Source organism: Choloepus didactylus, chromosome 4, assembly GCF_015220235.1.
Source record: "Choloepus didactylus isolate mChoDid1 chromosome 4, mChoDid1.pri, whole genome shotgun sequence".
Lineage (NCBI taxonomy): Eukaryota > Metazoa > Chordata > Mammalia > Pilosa > Megalonychidae > Choloepus > Choloepus didactylus.
The window spans coordinates 143,548,449-143,562,507 of NC_051310.1; positions in this window are offsets into that span (position 1 = coordinate 143,548,449).

The following is a 14,059-nucleotide window of genomic DNA, read 5'->3' on the forward strand; positions in this document are numbered from 1 at the left end:
TGAGCTATATGACTGAAACCTCAAAATACTAGCCCAGCTTAAGTCAGTCCACATGAATCATATTAAGAAAGTTTTTTTTTTTTTTTGTCCGAGATCTGGTTTGCTTCAGTCAAGTAGATATAGCTTTGGTGTCTAACGATTTCAGTTGATGAATTTATTCATTCCTTTCATTCATTTGACAAATATTTATTGCATGCTTCCTACATACAGCTCTTACTTTAGGCTCTGCGGACTCTGAAGAGAACAAAAAAGACAAAGTCTGACTTATTGGAGGTTACACTTTAATGGGGGAAGAGAGAAAATAAACAAAAATATATGACACATCGAGTATTAAGATTGATTTTAGGAATGCTTTGGAAACAGTATTATCTAATGCTTTCTCTATCTTCTCCATAGTGGAAATGTTTGTTATTTTTCCCCATCATCTTTGGGTAATTGCTCTTCCTATTCTCCTTGTGGTTTTTAATATGCCTGAAGCATTTCCATTCTCTGGACTGCTTGACTTGAAAAACTTTGCCTTACATCAGCTCTGATTGGATGTAAACTTCAGGGTCAGATCCCAGTCGTTCCATCAGGCTTTCTTCCAGTCTTGGATGAGCCTCTTTTCTTTTATTCCTGTCTGTACGTTAGAAGCACTGGTATCCAAGTTCTATTGTTCTGTGATGATGCCCTTTTGTCTCGTCTATCTTATGACTCAGAAAATAGTTTGAATATGTGAGTCCTGGGGGATACGAACTATATGTGGAGGCATTTTAGGTGTACATCTTCTGATTAGTTCTTATTCTACCCCCACCAAAACTTGGCTCTAATTCTCCTATGGAAGATTGTTGGGAGATCAAATGGTATTAATACTGGAACAGAGAGCTCCTTCTATGCCAAGAACAAGCTATCTTCAAGTCCAGGAAACAAATCCCACCTATGTAGGGTTCACAACAGGCCCTTGCATTGGAAGGGTGTCTTTGGCTCCATATTGCTCTTTAACAAAATGCTCTCCTTGGGAGAAAAGCCCAGCAGTAGCACTTGAATTTAGCTTAGACCATCTTTGATGCCACCACATTTGCCAGCTTCTCCATGACTGTTATAACTCCTCAGTTTCAAATTGGTGGGGTGTGCCATCATATTTCTCCCCACTCAGCCCCCCTGCCCCCTCTCCTTGCAGTGTAGCTTGCCTGAATCAAGACACCTCCTGGTGTAGGGCAGGCACATATTCCCAGTATAGCATGTGATTATACGTTATATTAAACAAGTACCCCAAAAGTGCCCAGGAATGTTAAAGGAAGGAGAAAGGTGTGGTTTTTCTCGTCAAATACACATATCAAATGGGAAGTCATTTGCATTTGGAGATTGGTTTAGGTGGCGATGGGTAGACAGACATTGAGAGGAGTTCATTTTTGGCTAGAGGGGTTCCAAAAATGGGTATTCTTGAGGTGTCTTAAAGGAGGTAGTGACCATTTAAAGTGAAGGCAAAGCATTTGTTATATTGTGGGCTCAAAAAATATTTGTGGGTGGATATTTCCTTGTTTTATGAGGCTCCTGTCGTTATATTTTCCACTTTGGTTTCTAAGGTTTCCATAAGAATAACAGAGCTGCTATTCTAGGTCAGGTAAACTAGCCACAAATGTCCTGTCCACAAGGGCGAAATGAAGGTAGTTGGTTCTTAACATTCCAGACTTAAAATGTCAGTCTGTGGAGAGAAGCTTATGGAAGCTAGCATTCCTCTGGGTTTCAAGAGTCAATATCATTTAAAAATGAAGGGGTGAAGGAATGCATAGTTTTCCTCTCTTGCCTTACTTTGGCAGGACACACTTAAATGGAATTTTAAGTGACCTACTGGGAAGGTTCTGCAAGATAAAATATTTTGCTAAGTTTTGAACAGGGGGCAAGTGCAGTGTTTAGGTGAGATAGGCCCTTGTCAGTATGATATATTTGGAAGAAACTCAGGAAGGCTCCCTTATCGCAAAATCCCTTCCCCACCAGCAACATGCCTGTAGTTTAATAATTAGAGATTTAGGTTTTGGTGTAAGGAATTGCCCCATTAATACATAAATGGCCCTGGAAAGGCAACTGTGAAATTATTATCCAGCTAACACAGTGATTCTTTAAAGAAGTAGTGAACATGCTTCTCAAGGACTGTGTATCAGAATTAGGGAGCCCTTTCAAATCACATGCTTCACACTCTTTGAAATTTTGATATAGCCCCTCTCTTTTCCTCTCCTCTTCTCTCCCACTATTCCATGTATCATATCTTCTAGGTGTGTTGTGGGTTGGGGACCATAAGATGGAGAACTTGGTTTGGTTTTCTGAAATTGCTTTCTTCAGGTAAAGCTAAATAATACAATATTAAGGGTCTGGACATTTAGATGGGAAATGGAGGAAAAAGATATAATTTTTGTTTTGGCCTAAAACAACAGGAATTTATTGTCACAGAATTCTGGAGGCTAAAAGTCTGAAATCAAGCTGCCAGCAGGGCCATGCTTCAATCAAAGTCCAGGAAAGAATCTGTTCCTTGCTTCTTCTAGCTTCTAATGGTTTGCTGGCAATGTATGGAGTTCTTTCCTCTGTCTCTCCTTCTCTGTCTATGCCCAAATTTCCTCTTCTTATGAGGACGCTAGTAATATTGGATTAAGGACACATCCTACTCCAGTATGACCTCATTTCATCTTGACTAATTCCATCTATAACAACCCTATTTATAAATTAGGTGCTCTTCTGAGGTGCTAGGGATTAGGACTTTAACATATTTTTGGGAAGTTGCAATTTAATCCATAACACCAACCAATCACCTTTCCAACTGGCATTTAGCTAGAATGAAGTCTCTACCTCCTGACTGTTCTCTTCTCTGCACTTAATTTTAATCATTGCTGCCTGATTGAACTTCCTGATCCATACTTCTGTTCAAAAACCATAAATTGTAGTCCATCACTTGCAAAAGCAAAGTTCACTATCCATGGTAGGTATGTAAGATTCTTTATCATGTGACCTCAACTTGCCTCTGCAAAGAGCAACCCTCTACCTTTCATACACGCTACAGTCCAGCTAAGCATCTCCCTCCCATCTCATAAGACAGGTAGCCATATTTTTGTTTTTCATTCATTCATTTTGTAATGAAGTCAGTAAAAGCTAACTGAGTGTCTAACATATGATTGATTCTGTGCTGGTTCTTGGGAATACATAGTCATCTTGCCTGCCTTCAATGAGCTTTATAGTCTACTGAATGATAAAATCGTATCATTTATCAATTATAATACATTACAAACTTTGAATAGAGGTAAATGAGAGATGTGTTTAATTTAAAGAGAGGATCATCTAAATCAGACTGAAAGAGTCAAGAATGTTCTCATGGGGGTGACACCACAGGAGAGGGCTCCTGAAGGGCAATTGTGAACTAGCCAAACAAAGAAGGCAAGATGGAAGGATATTCCAGGTAACAAGAATGTTTTGAATACAGGACCTAATGGTCCAAATAAGAACTGAGGAAAGGTGAACACACATACAGACACACATTTATGGGAGCTTTCTCTTAGTCTGTCTGCATGTATGTGCATGTATAAGCAAGTTTTTGAAGAACCTTATGTGGTAGTTGATGAAGTTTCAATTTTGTTTTAGTCCTTAAAGGCAATCTTGGGAGGACTTCAAGTGGGGAGTTTTGTGATTAGATTTGCATTTTAAAAAGAACTTTTCAGAAGTGCAGAGAATAGTTTGGGAAGAGTATAGACTGATATAAGAGGAGAGATGTTAGCATGTTTAGAATTTAGGGAGGAAATATATAGAAGCTCAAAATTAAGGCAGGGGTATAAGAATAGAGAGGCTGATCAGAGTCAAAACAATCAAACAAAAATTGTTGAACAGATGTAATGAGATCTGGTGGCTTCGATGTGATAGGGTGATGCATGTAATTGAGAGGAAGAAGTCTAATATATTTCACAGGTAAAACTTGCCCAGGCCATTACATGTTGAGAATCTGGGAATCTTCTTTGATATAAACTATTTGTACAACTCTTAAACTCCAGGACATCTCTTTTTCAGTAAGAGTTATACATATATATAAAGCAATAAATAAATAAGGTTAATTTAACATTCCTAGAGAAAGTTTACTCATGCAAAAAATAGCAAAATGTTATGTTTTATGGAATTTACCTCCTTTGTTAATAAACTTAAATGAATGAGATTTACAACAAAAATTCTGTAATATTGATTGTTCTCTCTTTTCAGTGATCCAATATACTCATGGATACATGTTGCTATTTTTGAATGTTGGTTTTTCAGCATTCATAGCTAAAACTTTGAGTATTTTTACAAAACTCTTATAGAGCAGCAGCTGTTTACATATTGATATTTAACTAGCCACAATATTAGGATAATTTTAAGGATAATATTATTAGTTGTATAAAAACCCATTTAAAATGATTATTGGGGCAAAACTCACCACTCAAGATTAACAATATTATTAAGGATATAAGTAAATTCATCTAAAAATCTCTATATTGGAACAGCACAAAGGTACAGTTTTGATGCTGGGAGGAACAGTTTTGAAGCACTACTTCTGAAGATGCTCCGTGGTGGGCAGGCAGGTGCATGTGTTGCTGTAGGATTCCTGAGCTGTCTGATGTCTGTTTTGAGGAATCCATGTTACAGACATGGAGTTCAGATTCCAGCATAACTCCAAGCAGAAGGCTGGTGGGAGAGGCTTAGAAAGTGGAGGTTAGAAGGATCTGAAGATAAGTTTAGGGCACTTCATTTTTACTGTGGCTCTTCCTGCTTCTACGTGAATGGAAAGGACACGCCTAATAGAGTGCTGACACAGATTTGTTCTGCTCTTGGAAATTACTTTCCTTCCTGGATGCTAGCAGGGCATTTTGATCTCTGTGGAGGGAGCAAGCGGGATCCTCTTAGACAAATGGTTTCGGTATTTGCTCACTGAATTCACCCATAAGCCAATTTACATTTCTCAGCATCTTCTTTCAGATTTCATTGGTGCTGAATCTGAGTGTGGAGAAATGTGGCCTTGTCTGCACAATGGGTCTGAGAAGTTCCAGTGATGCAGAACTCCATATTGGTCTTGGGGGACTTGTGCTACCCCAAGGATGGTCCTATCTTGAATGCACCTGTTTTCTGGAGCAAGACTTCAAAGAAGCTATAGAAATCAGCAAGCTAGAGAGAATCCATAGTGTCAAGGAGCACCAGTTGGAAGAGTAACTTAATGGCTACTAAACTAAAGTAAATTGACAACCAGTTGTCTGCAGTGATTCCTAATCTTGGCTGATCATTACAAACAACCGTGAAGCTTTAAGAAGTATTATAAAAATATAAAAGGAAGGAATGCTTATGGTAAACAAAGGTATAAAAGCTATAAATGTAAAGAGAAAAAGTCTCTAGATCTTGATCGCCAGATGTAACTATTGTTAACAGTTCCTTCAGAAATTTTCAGGTAAAGTTAATAGGTAAAAATAATAGGTAAAATATAATAGGTGGGTAAAAATGATAGATGTATATATAGATAGATGTGTTTTACTATATAAATAATACCATGTCTTCACTATTCTGAATATTGTCTTTTACTTTAGCAATCAGCACATTTAGATCTAATTTATCCTTTTAATATTGGATAATATGAATTGAAAGAAGTTTATATGGCTTTGACTGTTTTTCATGTTGGGATTGAATGGAAAAGATACAGGAATATAGATCATCAGTTCTCTAATTTCAGCTTAGATTGTAGTCACCTGGAGGGCTTGTTAAAGATTGCTGAATATCCCTCCTCCACTCCCACAGTTTCTGATTCAGAAACTTCTCAGTGGATAAATTTTAAATAAGGAATATGCCTCATTTTGCACATGATTCCAGGAAAGCATCACGATGCTTTAAACAAGATGAAACTGCATTGGGCAGTTACAGTTATTCATTTTACTGTGGTGGAACACAGGAACATATGCTGTGAAATGCAGTACCTCTTGCATCTTCTCTTTCTTACAGTTGGTTCTAAGCAAGGGCAGATCTGTATGGTGAGGAAGTGGTTGGGGAGTCTCCTAACTTCCTCCTTGTAAGTGCTCCCAACCTCTTTCAGTGTCCTTTTGCAACCCTTCAGTAATTCCTCCATGTGACTAGCAGTTTGCTTCTTACATTCTTCCTACCTATCTTTTCCCTCCCTACCAACCTCTTCCTCCTCCTCTCTTTTGACAGCATGCTTAAAATGTTGAGCCCTGTAGTCCACCAAGAAAGGGACTGAAATAAGCTGTTAGAGAGACTGCTTTACTGGCTGTTTTAGTCCAGAGGGATTAAACTGGATGACTGTGCTGAAAAAGAAACCACACTTAAGAGCTTCAAGTGGGATTGCTCTTAACTGGGTCATCCGGAACCACTGCACACACTTCTTATTTCAAGTGAGTGTGGTGGGCTAGGCCAGAATTGGTTGTCAGCAAGACAACTGAACAGCTTTTGTCCTTCCAAGATGAACCGACACCTTATAATGTAAGCAGAGGGAGGAAATATGTAACGCGTTTTCTAATGTTCAGCCCCAAACTCTGCCTCCTGTTCCTGGAAGATCTGGGAATCTGACATTGTCTCTCTGTTTCTCTCAGCAAGTGAAATGGGAAATTTGTGGAGCACAGTTCTTTGAATAGAGAATCCATCTATGTTTCACCTACATTTAGCGTGCATTAGGGATCTCAGCTGGAGAGAGCATAAAGTAACAGCAAAGAGCATGGCTTTTGAGTCAGAAAGACCAGGTCTCCAGTACCAGCTTCTCTCTCAGGATGGTTACACTTAACACATTTTAATTTTTAGTTAGTTTTTACCCTGAAATGGAAACTGCCACTGTTAAATAGCCAAAATAAAAGACTCTGGGATATATCCCAAATTATGTGTTCTAAATTTTAACTAAACCAAGACTTCTAGAAACAGTTTTTTTTTTCCTCCAAATCTCTTTGACGCCCTCAGTGATATTAATTTCAGTAGCTTGCTTTCTCTGTCTTCTAAAGGGGAAATAGATTTTTGCCGACATTGGGAAGTCTTCATTATTAATAGTCATTGCTTAGAGCTTTCCCCCTGCCAAATTGCTGACTCAATACTTCTTGTTTTAGAAAAAGGAAGTAGCTGTAAGGCACCTGTTAATGGGGCTAGAGTAAGGCAATATATGTGTATGTGTGCTTGTGAGATAGCTAAATCCCATCAGCAGTGGATATGAAAACCATCATATAGAAAGGAGAGGTTCACTGTGTTTAAATTTTCCTAAAATATTTAGGAAATTTAACTGTCATTTTCCCTTAACTACGCTTTTTTAGTTTTGCCCTTAAGAAGCATGATGTAAACAAATGGATTATTACTGAAATGAAAAGATGTTATTTCCTATAGTTTTCTTGCTAATTCAAATGATTAAATGGGAATAGTCAACAGTTACGAAGTCTGGCAGTGTTACTCAGGTTATGTATTCAAGAGATTGTAAGAGGGTGTTGTAAGATGAGTGAAAGGTTTGCTTCACTCCAACTCAGCCCTGTTTCTGAGCACAGCCTCTTCTAATCCAGCAGGGCAAGGCCTGTGGACTTAAAGAAGGGCTTCCCACAAGGCAGGTTTCTTCACTCTTTTATTCATTTAATCAAGCATAGTATTGAAACACATTTATTAGATGTCTGCTATATGCTAGGCTTAGTGCTAGAAGCTGGGGATACGATCCAGGAAAACCAGACATGAAGAGATTCAGCAGGGTAATTCTACAGTGGTGGTAAGAACTGAGAGTTGTGGGAATGGAGGAAGCAATAACTAACTTTGCCTGTGGTCAAGGAAGGCTTCAACCAGAGGCACTGACTCCACACTATGACAAAAAGTCACTGTGTAGTATGACACTCACCAGCTTCCCATGTTTTTATTCCTCAGTGATCCAACTTTTGCTTCTGATCATTTTCTTTGGTTGGGCAGTCTATCTGAAGATCATAATTTATTCATAGCCTATTCATCTGTATATATTCTTAGAATCTGGAACAGTGCCTAGCATATAATTGGTGCCTAATAAAGGTTAAACTGAAGTGATTATGGTTCATGGCTTCAAGAAGTTTCCAACTTCATTCCTTCATGGAGAGAATAGACCTTTCTTTTGTGTTCCCACATTCCCACATTTCTCATCAATTTTAACACCAGTATCAAAGTATTGGAGTCATTGGTTCCCCAGCTTCCAGTCAGAGTCCTGTACATAATCAATTAATCCTGGGCTCTTGCTGCTTGGTTGTTTTTTCCTGAAACCTGACTATGTTGATACAACTGCTTCATTGCACTGGGTCAACTGGTTTATCTCTTAAGATGCCAGGTCAGTTCTTGGGATATCCTTGTATTTCCAGGGATCCTCACACCACTTCTGAATCAGATTAGCTACTGATTTACTTCAGGTTGATGGTAGAAAGACATCCTAAATTTTAGGGATCTGGAATTCTGACCCTATATCATAGGAAATTGCCTAAGTGATGTTTCAAGAAGCACTGAATCTGGTCACAAGGTTTTATGAGCAAACCCTTCAAATAGCTTTACACTAGAGCATGTATGCTACTATTGAACTCCAAGATAGCCTGAGAATGGGATTCTCCATTCAATACCAAGGTTGAATTCATATGCCAGGATAAAAAGATTAAGTTCTAAAGGAGTAAGGTAATTGCTGTTGTACTCTGTGCTTACTATATATCTGCACTGTGCTATTTTCTAAACTTCTATCTCCTTCAATCCTGGCTGATAAAGTCTAGGAATTCCCACAGAATGTGTTTCATTGGAGATTTTTCTCAGTAGGCCCAAAAGTTCAGGTTAAAATTCCTAATATTTTCCCTTCTTCTTGGACATTTCATATACCTACCACTTTTTGTGAAGCCATCATTTCCTGTCCAGTAGAACATATGTTTTCGGGGGCAGGGCCTTGTTCACCACTGTATCCCAAGCATCTAGAAAAGAAATGGTGTACAGCAGGTGCTCAATAAATACTTGTAGATCATGTGTCTGCCTGCCAAGTTGCTGACCCTGAAAGTCTGCACCACTCATAATTTATTCCTTAAAGTATAATCAGCTCATTTCAGATTAAGATCCTGATTAGACTTTGACAGTGATGAGGATAAGGATGGTGATGATGATGATAGCTAGAATTTACTAAGTTAAGGTAGCTTCCTAAATTATTGCTGCTCTAAAAAAAGAGATGGCTCTCAATGACTTGAGCTTCCTGGTATCCATGACTTTTATAATATGCTTCTCTAATGACTCGAGGCTTAGCGATGTGACTTGTTTGCCCAATAGGACATTGGCAAACATGACACAAGCAGAGGCTTGAAAATAACTTATACAGAGGGCTGTCCCCTAGGAACAACACTGCTTGTGAGCAAGCCCAGGCTACCATCCTTTAGGATGAGCTAGAAAGAGAAATCGTTTGGAAGGAGGCCATCCTAGCCATCTCACCCATTCCAACTATCCCAGCTAAGTCCCCAGATATGTGAGTGAGGTCAATCAGGCCCAGCCAGGACCAGCCCGTATGCCAACTGATGGCAAACACCTGAGTGAGCCAGCCATTGTCACTGGAGAGAAAAAACTGCCTCAGTGAGCCCAGCCTAAATTGCCAATCCACAGACTCTTGAGCGAATAAATGGTTGTTGCTTTAAGCCACTAAGTTTTGGTATGACTTGTTATGCAACAAGTCACTGATACAGTTCCTATGTTTGAGGCACCGAGATGATGTATTTTCTCATTTCACTGTAGAATAGCTCTTTATTATTATCTCCACATTACAGAGAAGGAATCTGACATTTAGAGAGGTTAAACAACTTGCCCAAGCTGGCAAAGTTAGTAATGATGGAGCAGTGATGCAAACCCAGGTCTGTGTGCTTCTAGAGTCTGGTTCGCAACCATTGCACTATGTAGCTTTTGTGATGACCTTTGCCAATCTGACCACATCCCTGCCTCTTAAATTGACCTGTCCTATACTTGGCTCCTTGTGGGGGCCTTTGCTTGCTGCAAGATTGTCAATCTGGTACTTGAGGTGTTTTTGCATTTAGATCACACAGAGATGAAGTGTTTAGTTAAGCTTTAAACTTTATCCTATAAATGATCCCAGGAAATTGTCGGAGAGGGTACAAAGAGCTTAGTCTTCCAATATTTTTGCAGTATTTTTAAAATTGCTTTTTAGTAGTTATAGAATATTGCTAAATACTGAAGGCAAGTGGAATACTGTAAAGTAAATGGAATTATGCCAATACAAATGACGGTCTACAATTTAGAAAAATATTAAATATTTTTGTCAATGTTTTCAATGTGCCTGATAATAGTAACATAAATTGTGACCTAAAAAGGCCATGTAGTCTGGCAACATTTGTTTGCTATCAGCATCTTAGAGAAGTAAAGAAACTGGGATTGTTCATTTTCTGAAATGCATTGAGAACAGTTTGATATTCCATCAGTAAAATAATTTCCAGTTTGAAAACCACAGGTTTTTTAAAGGACTATGTTGAGGCATTCTATAGGCCTCCTTATCAGAGAGGACTGCAGGTTTTCTGAGACTATTACTTATCTTTGAAATAAGAAACTCCATTACCTAAGAGATTTTAGCAAATAAGTGTAATATTTAATTTTAGGTTGCAGGATCTGTCAGGGATAAAACCAAAGCTATCTTTCTTAAAACTGTAAAGGAGTTAGAAATCTTTGTAAAACAATCTCTCAGTAGGGAGCTGTTGATCATTAGAAGCAGTCTAGTGCTTGAAAGATATTTTGGAGGGTTTTTCCCAGGTGTGGGTAAGGGAAGGTTTCTGGAAGGCATTGGAAGAACTATTAGGTTTTTGCAATGATTACTAAAAGGAAATAATCATACATATGCTTGTTTCTATCCAATAGATTATATTACAAAGCTGTAGGGAGTGAGTTTTTATAGCCTTGAAGTGTTAACATGTGACATTAAAAAGTATTGTTAGATTTGTTTCAGTCCCATAATGTCAGAGATAGTGGGGACATTAGAGGTTATCTCAATCAGCTTTGTTCCTAGGGCTTTAGTTTTTTCTGTGGGTCTCTAGTGATCTAGTTACTCTTAAATATTTTTGTCAGAAAGGAAATTACCACTTGACATATCAGTCCACTCCGTTTTTGGACAGCCTTTCTTGTTGTGATTTGTTCCATCTAATACTGAAACCTCAGCTTATATCTACTCTTTGTAGAGTTTTTGTTTTGTTTTGTTTTATTTTGTTTTAATGTTACTTTTATTGAGATATATCCACATAGCATATAATCCATCCAAAATATACAATTGATGGCTTACAGTATCATCACATGATTGTGCGATCATCACCACAATAAATTTTAGAAGATTTTCATTATTCCAAAAATAAAAATAACAGATATAAAAAAGAAAACCCTAAATACCTCATACCCCTTATCCTCCCCCCGCATTGTTGACCCCTAGTATTGGTATGGTACATTTGTTACTTTTGATGAAAGAATATTAAGCTATTACTGTTAACTATAGTCTGTAGTTTGCAATAGGTACATTTTTTCTTTGGAGAGATTTTAAATGAATCTAATTTTCTTCCACTTGGAAATCTTTTTTCTTTACCATTTTAGGCATAAGCCTCTGGACTTAAAACATGGGAATATAATATTCCAGAAGTGGTCTCAAGTGTCCTAATAGAGGATGGACTAGGTCATGATCTGACAACCAACAACTCCGAAATCTTACTGGCTCTTGCACATGCCATTTCATGTTACCCGGGAGCTTCATGTTGTCACCATTGTCCTTGTTCTGGCACCCATGTGGATAGAGCAGCCACTGTGCACCCATTGCTGGTGACAGTGGCAAAAGGAAAAGAATACATGGCAAAGCTCATACTACATCTTGAAGTTTCTGCTTTAGGCTTGCCCTCTTGGAATAAGTAAGGAACATGCTTTACTTCTGTTCACATTTTTTTGGCCAAATCAAATCACATAACCAGGGCTAAATTGAATAGTGCAGAAAAACACATTTCTTCCATGCGCTCAGGGAGGAAGAGAGAGACAGAGAGATAGAGAGAGAAATATTTATGAATAGCTCTAAGTTTTGCAGACTACAAATAACCTTAATAGGAATATCAGAACCTTATGAACATAGTCAAAGATTCATTCTTTTTATTTTTTAAAGCAAGATTAGATTTGGAACTTATATATTTGTACTGTGGTGACATATTTGTGGGTGGTAATTACTGAACCAACATAAATTTCTAATAGGACATAAACAATTGATTTTGTAAATTTTACATTTTTCCTTGTTAATTTTCATCTAGTTTAAAGATGCATTAAGGTGCATCTTCCATCTCAAAGAAAAGATGATTATTTCATTTTGATTTCAGTGTGATGGCACAAAACACTTAACATAGTTGATTTAATGTGAAGTGAATTTGTTGTTTTTTTTTCATCCTTTGGAATTTTTATAGGCATAGCAACACATACCTGTATATATTTCTAAAAATATACAGGGAAAGCAATCTAATTAGATGTTCAGTAAAACCTGTAGCTTGAATGCAGTTATAAAGGAAGTTAATAAGAAGGCAGGTTTTCCAAGGAAAATGACAACAGTGGAAATTATCTTAAAAGAAGCAAAGATTCATGTGACGCTTTGACAACCTTTGTGAGAAGTAAACCTGACATACTCTATCTTGCAGTTTGGGTGTCAGGGAATCAGTAGCACCTTGAAAATAACTGCAACAGGATAAAGGATGGGAATCAAAAATAAACACTGTTAACAAAATAGTTTATTAAATAAGGAAGTAAAATGAAGCACACTGAATCAGTCATGTGCAGAATAAATATAGAAAAGCACATTTCCAGAGAAACACTAGGAAAAAACCCAACTCAAATATACTGAAAGGAATCCAAGGAAAGAAATAATAGCTAAGTGGGCTGAGATATTATCTATTGTTCATAGGGAAGAACCCCACATAGAAGGAGAAATGTTGAAAAATAGAACTGCACACTAAGTAGGAGAATAAACCACTTTGACCAAAATATTTATATGTAGTAGTAGATCAGGCTCCTCAAATTCTAAAGTGGTATGGGAAGGCCAACAATGCTTTTTAAAGAGTCATTTGGAAGAATTTTTAGAGTATATTAGGAAAGGAGTTACTACTTCTTTTTACAACTGACATGAACAGAGAATTTAAATGTTTAAGAAACAATTATTTATCTAAATCTTGAATTGTCCTTTTTCCCTTTTTCAGTAAAGGTACAAATATCCTTTGAGTCACAGACTAAAAAGATTGTGTAATTACTTACTGTAATATTTAAAGTATGCATCAGCCTTCACACTTCTTTAGAAGTACAGGTTGGCAAACTTTTTCCCAAAGGGCCAGATAGTAAATATTTTCGGCTTTGCGGGCCACGCTGTCTCTGTTGCAACCACTCTGCCACTGTAGCAACGAGCATGGCTGGGTTCCAATAAAATTTTATTTACCTAAATACGTGGGAGGCTGAATTTGGCCCATTGGCTACAGTGTGCCAACCCCTGCTCTAAACCTCAGGTTGCTTCCAGATGGTAAAATAACTGATACCTGTTTCCGATTCTATTCATCCAAGATAAATCACAAATCACTCAACCCCGAGGCTTTATGAAGTGGACCATGTAAGCCAGTTACTTTCAGAGGGTGAAATACCTTTTCTGAGATTTGCTGACTTTCTTTGTAAGAGAGGGCTTCAAAATCCTAAAAGTGTGAATCAGCAGTTTATTTATTGGAGGTTTAAAAACTCCACCGTGTTTGTATTTCAATAACACAACTATAATTAATATTACTAAGTTCTATGTTTATTGCAGATTAACTCAGGGGAACCCAGCTCCCCAGATCATCACTACTTGACATTGAGATATGGGAGTATAGTCCTAAAGAAGGTCTTAGAGTCTTTCCATCAATCCAGTGGCACCTTATGGATATCAGGGCCTGGTTTCTCCCTTCATTTGCAAAACTGCAGAGTTGAGGTTACCTTCTAGCTTCTCAGAATACCTTGGAGTAGAATTTTGAGATTAACAGAACCAAATGGGATTGAATTACTGTTCTGATGTTTATAAAGGGTGGTGGACTAAAACTGTCAC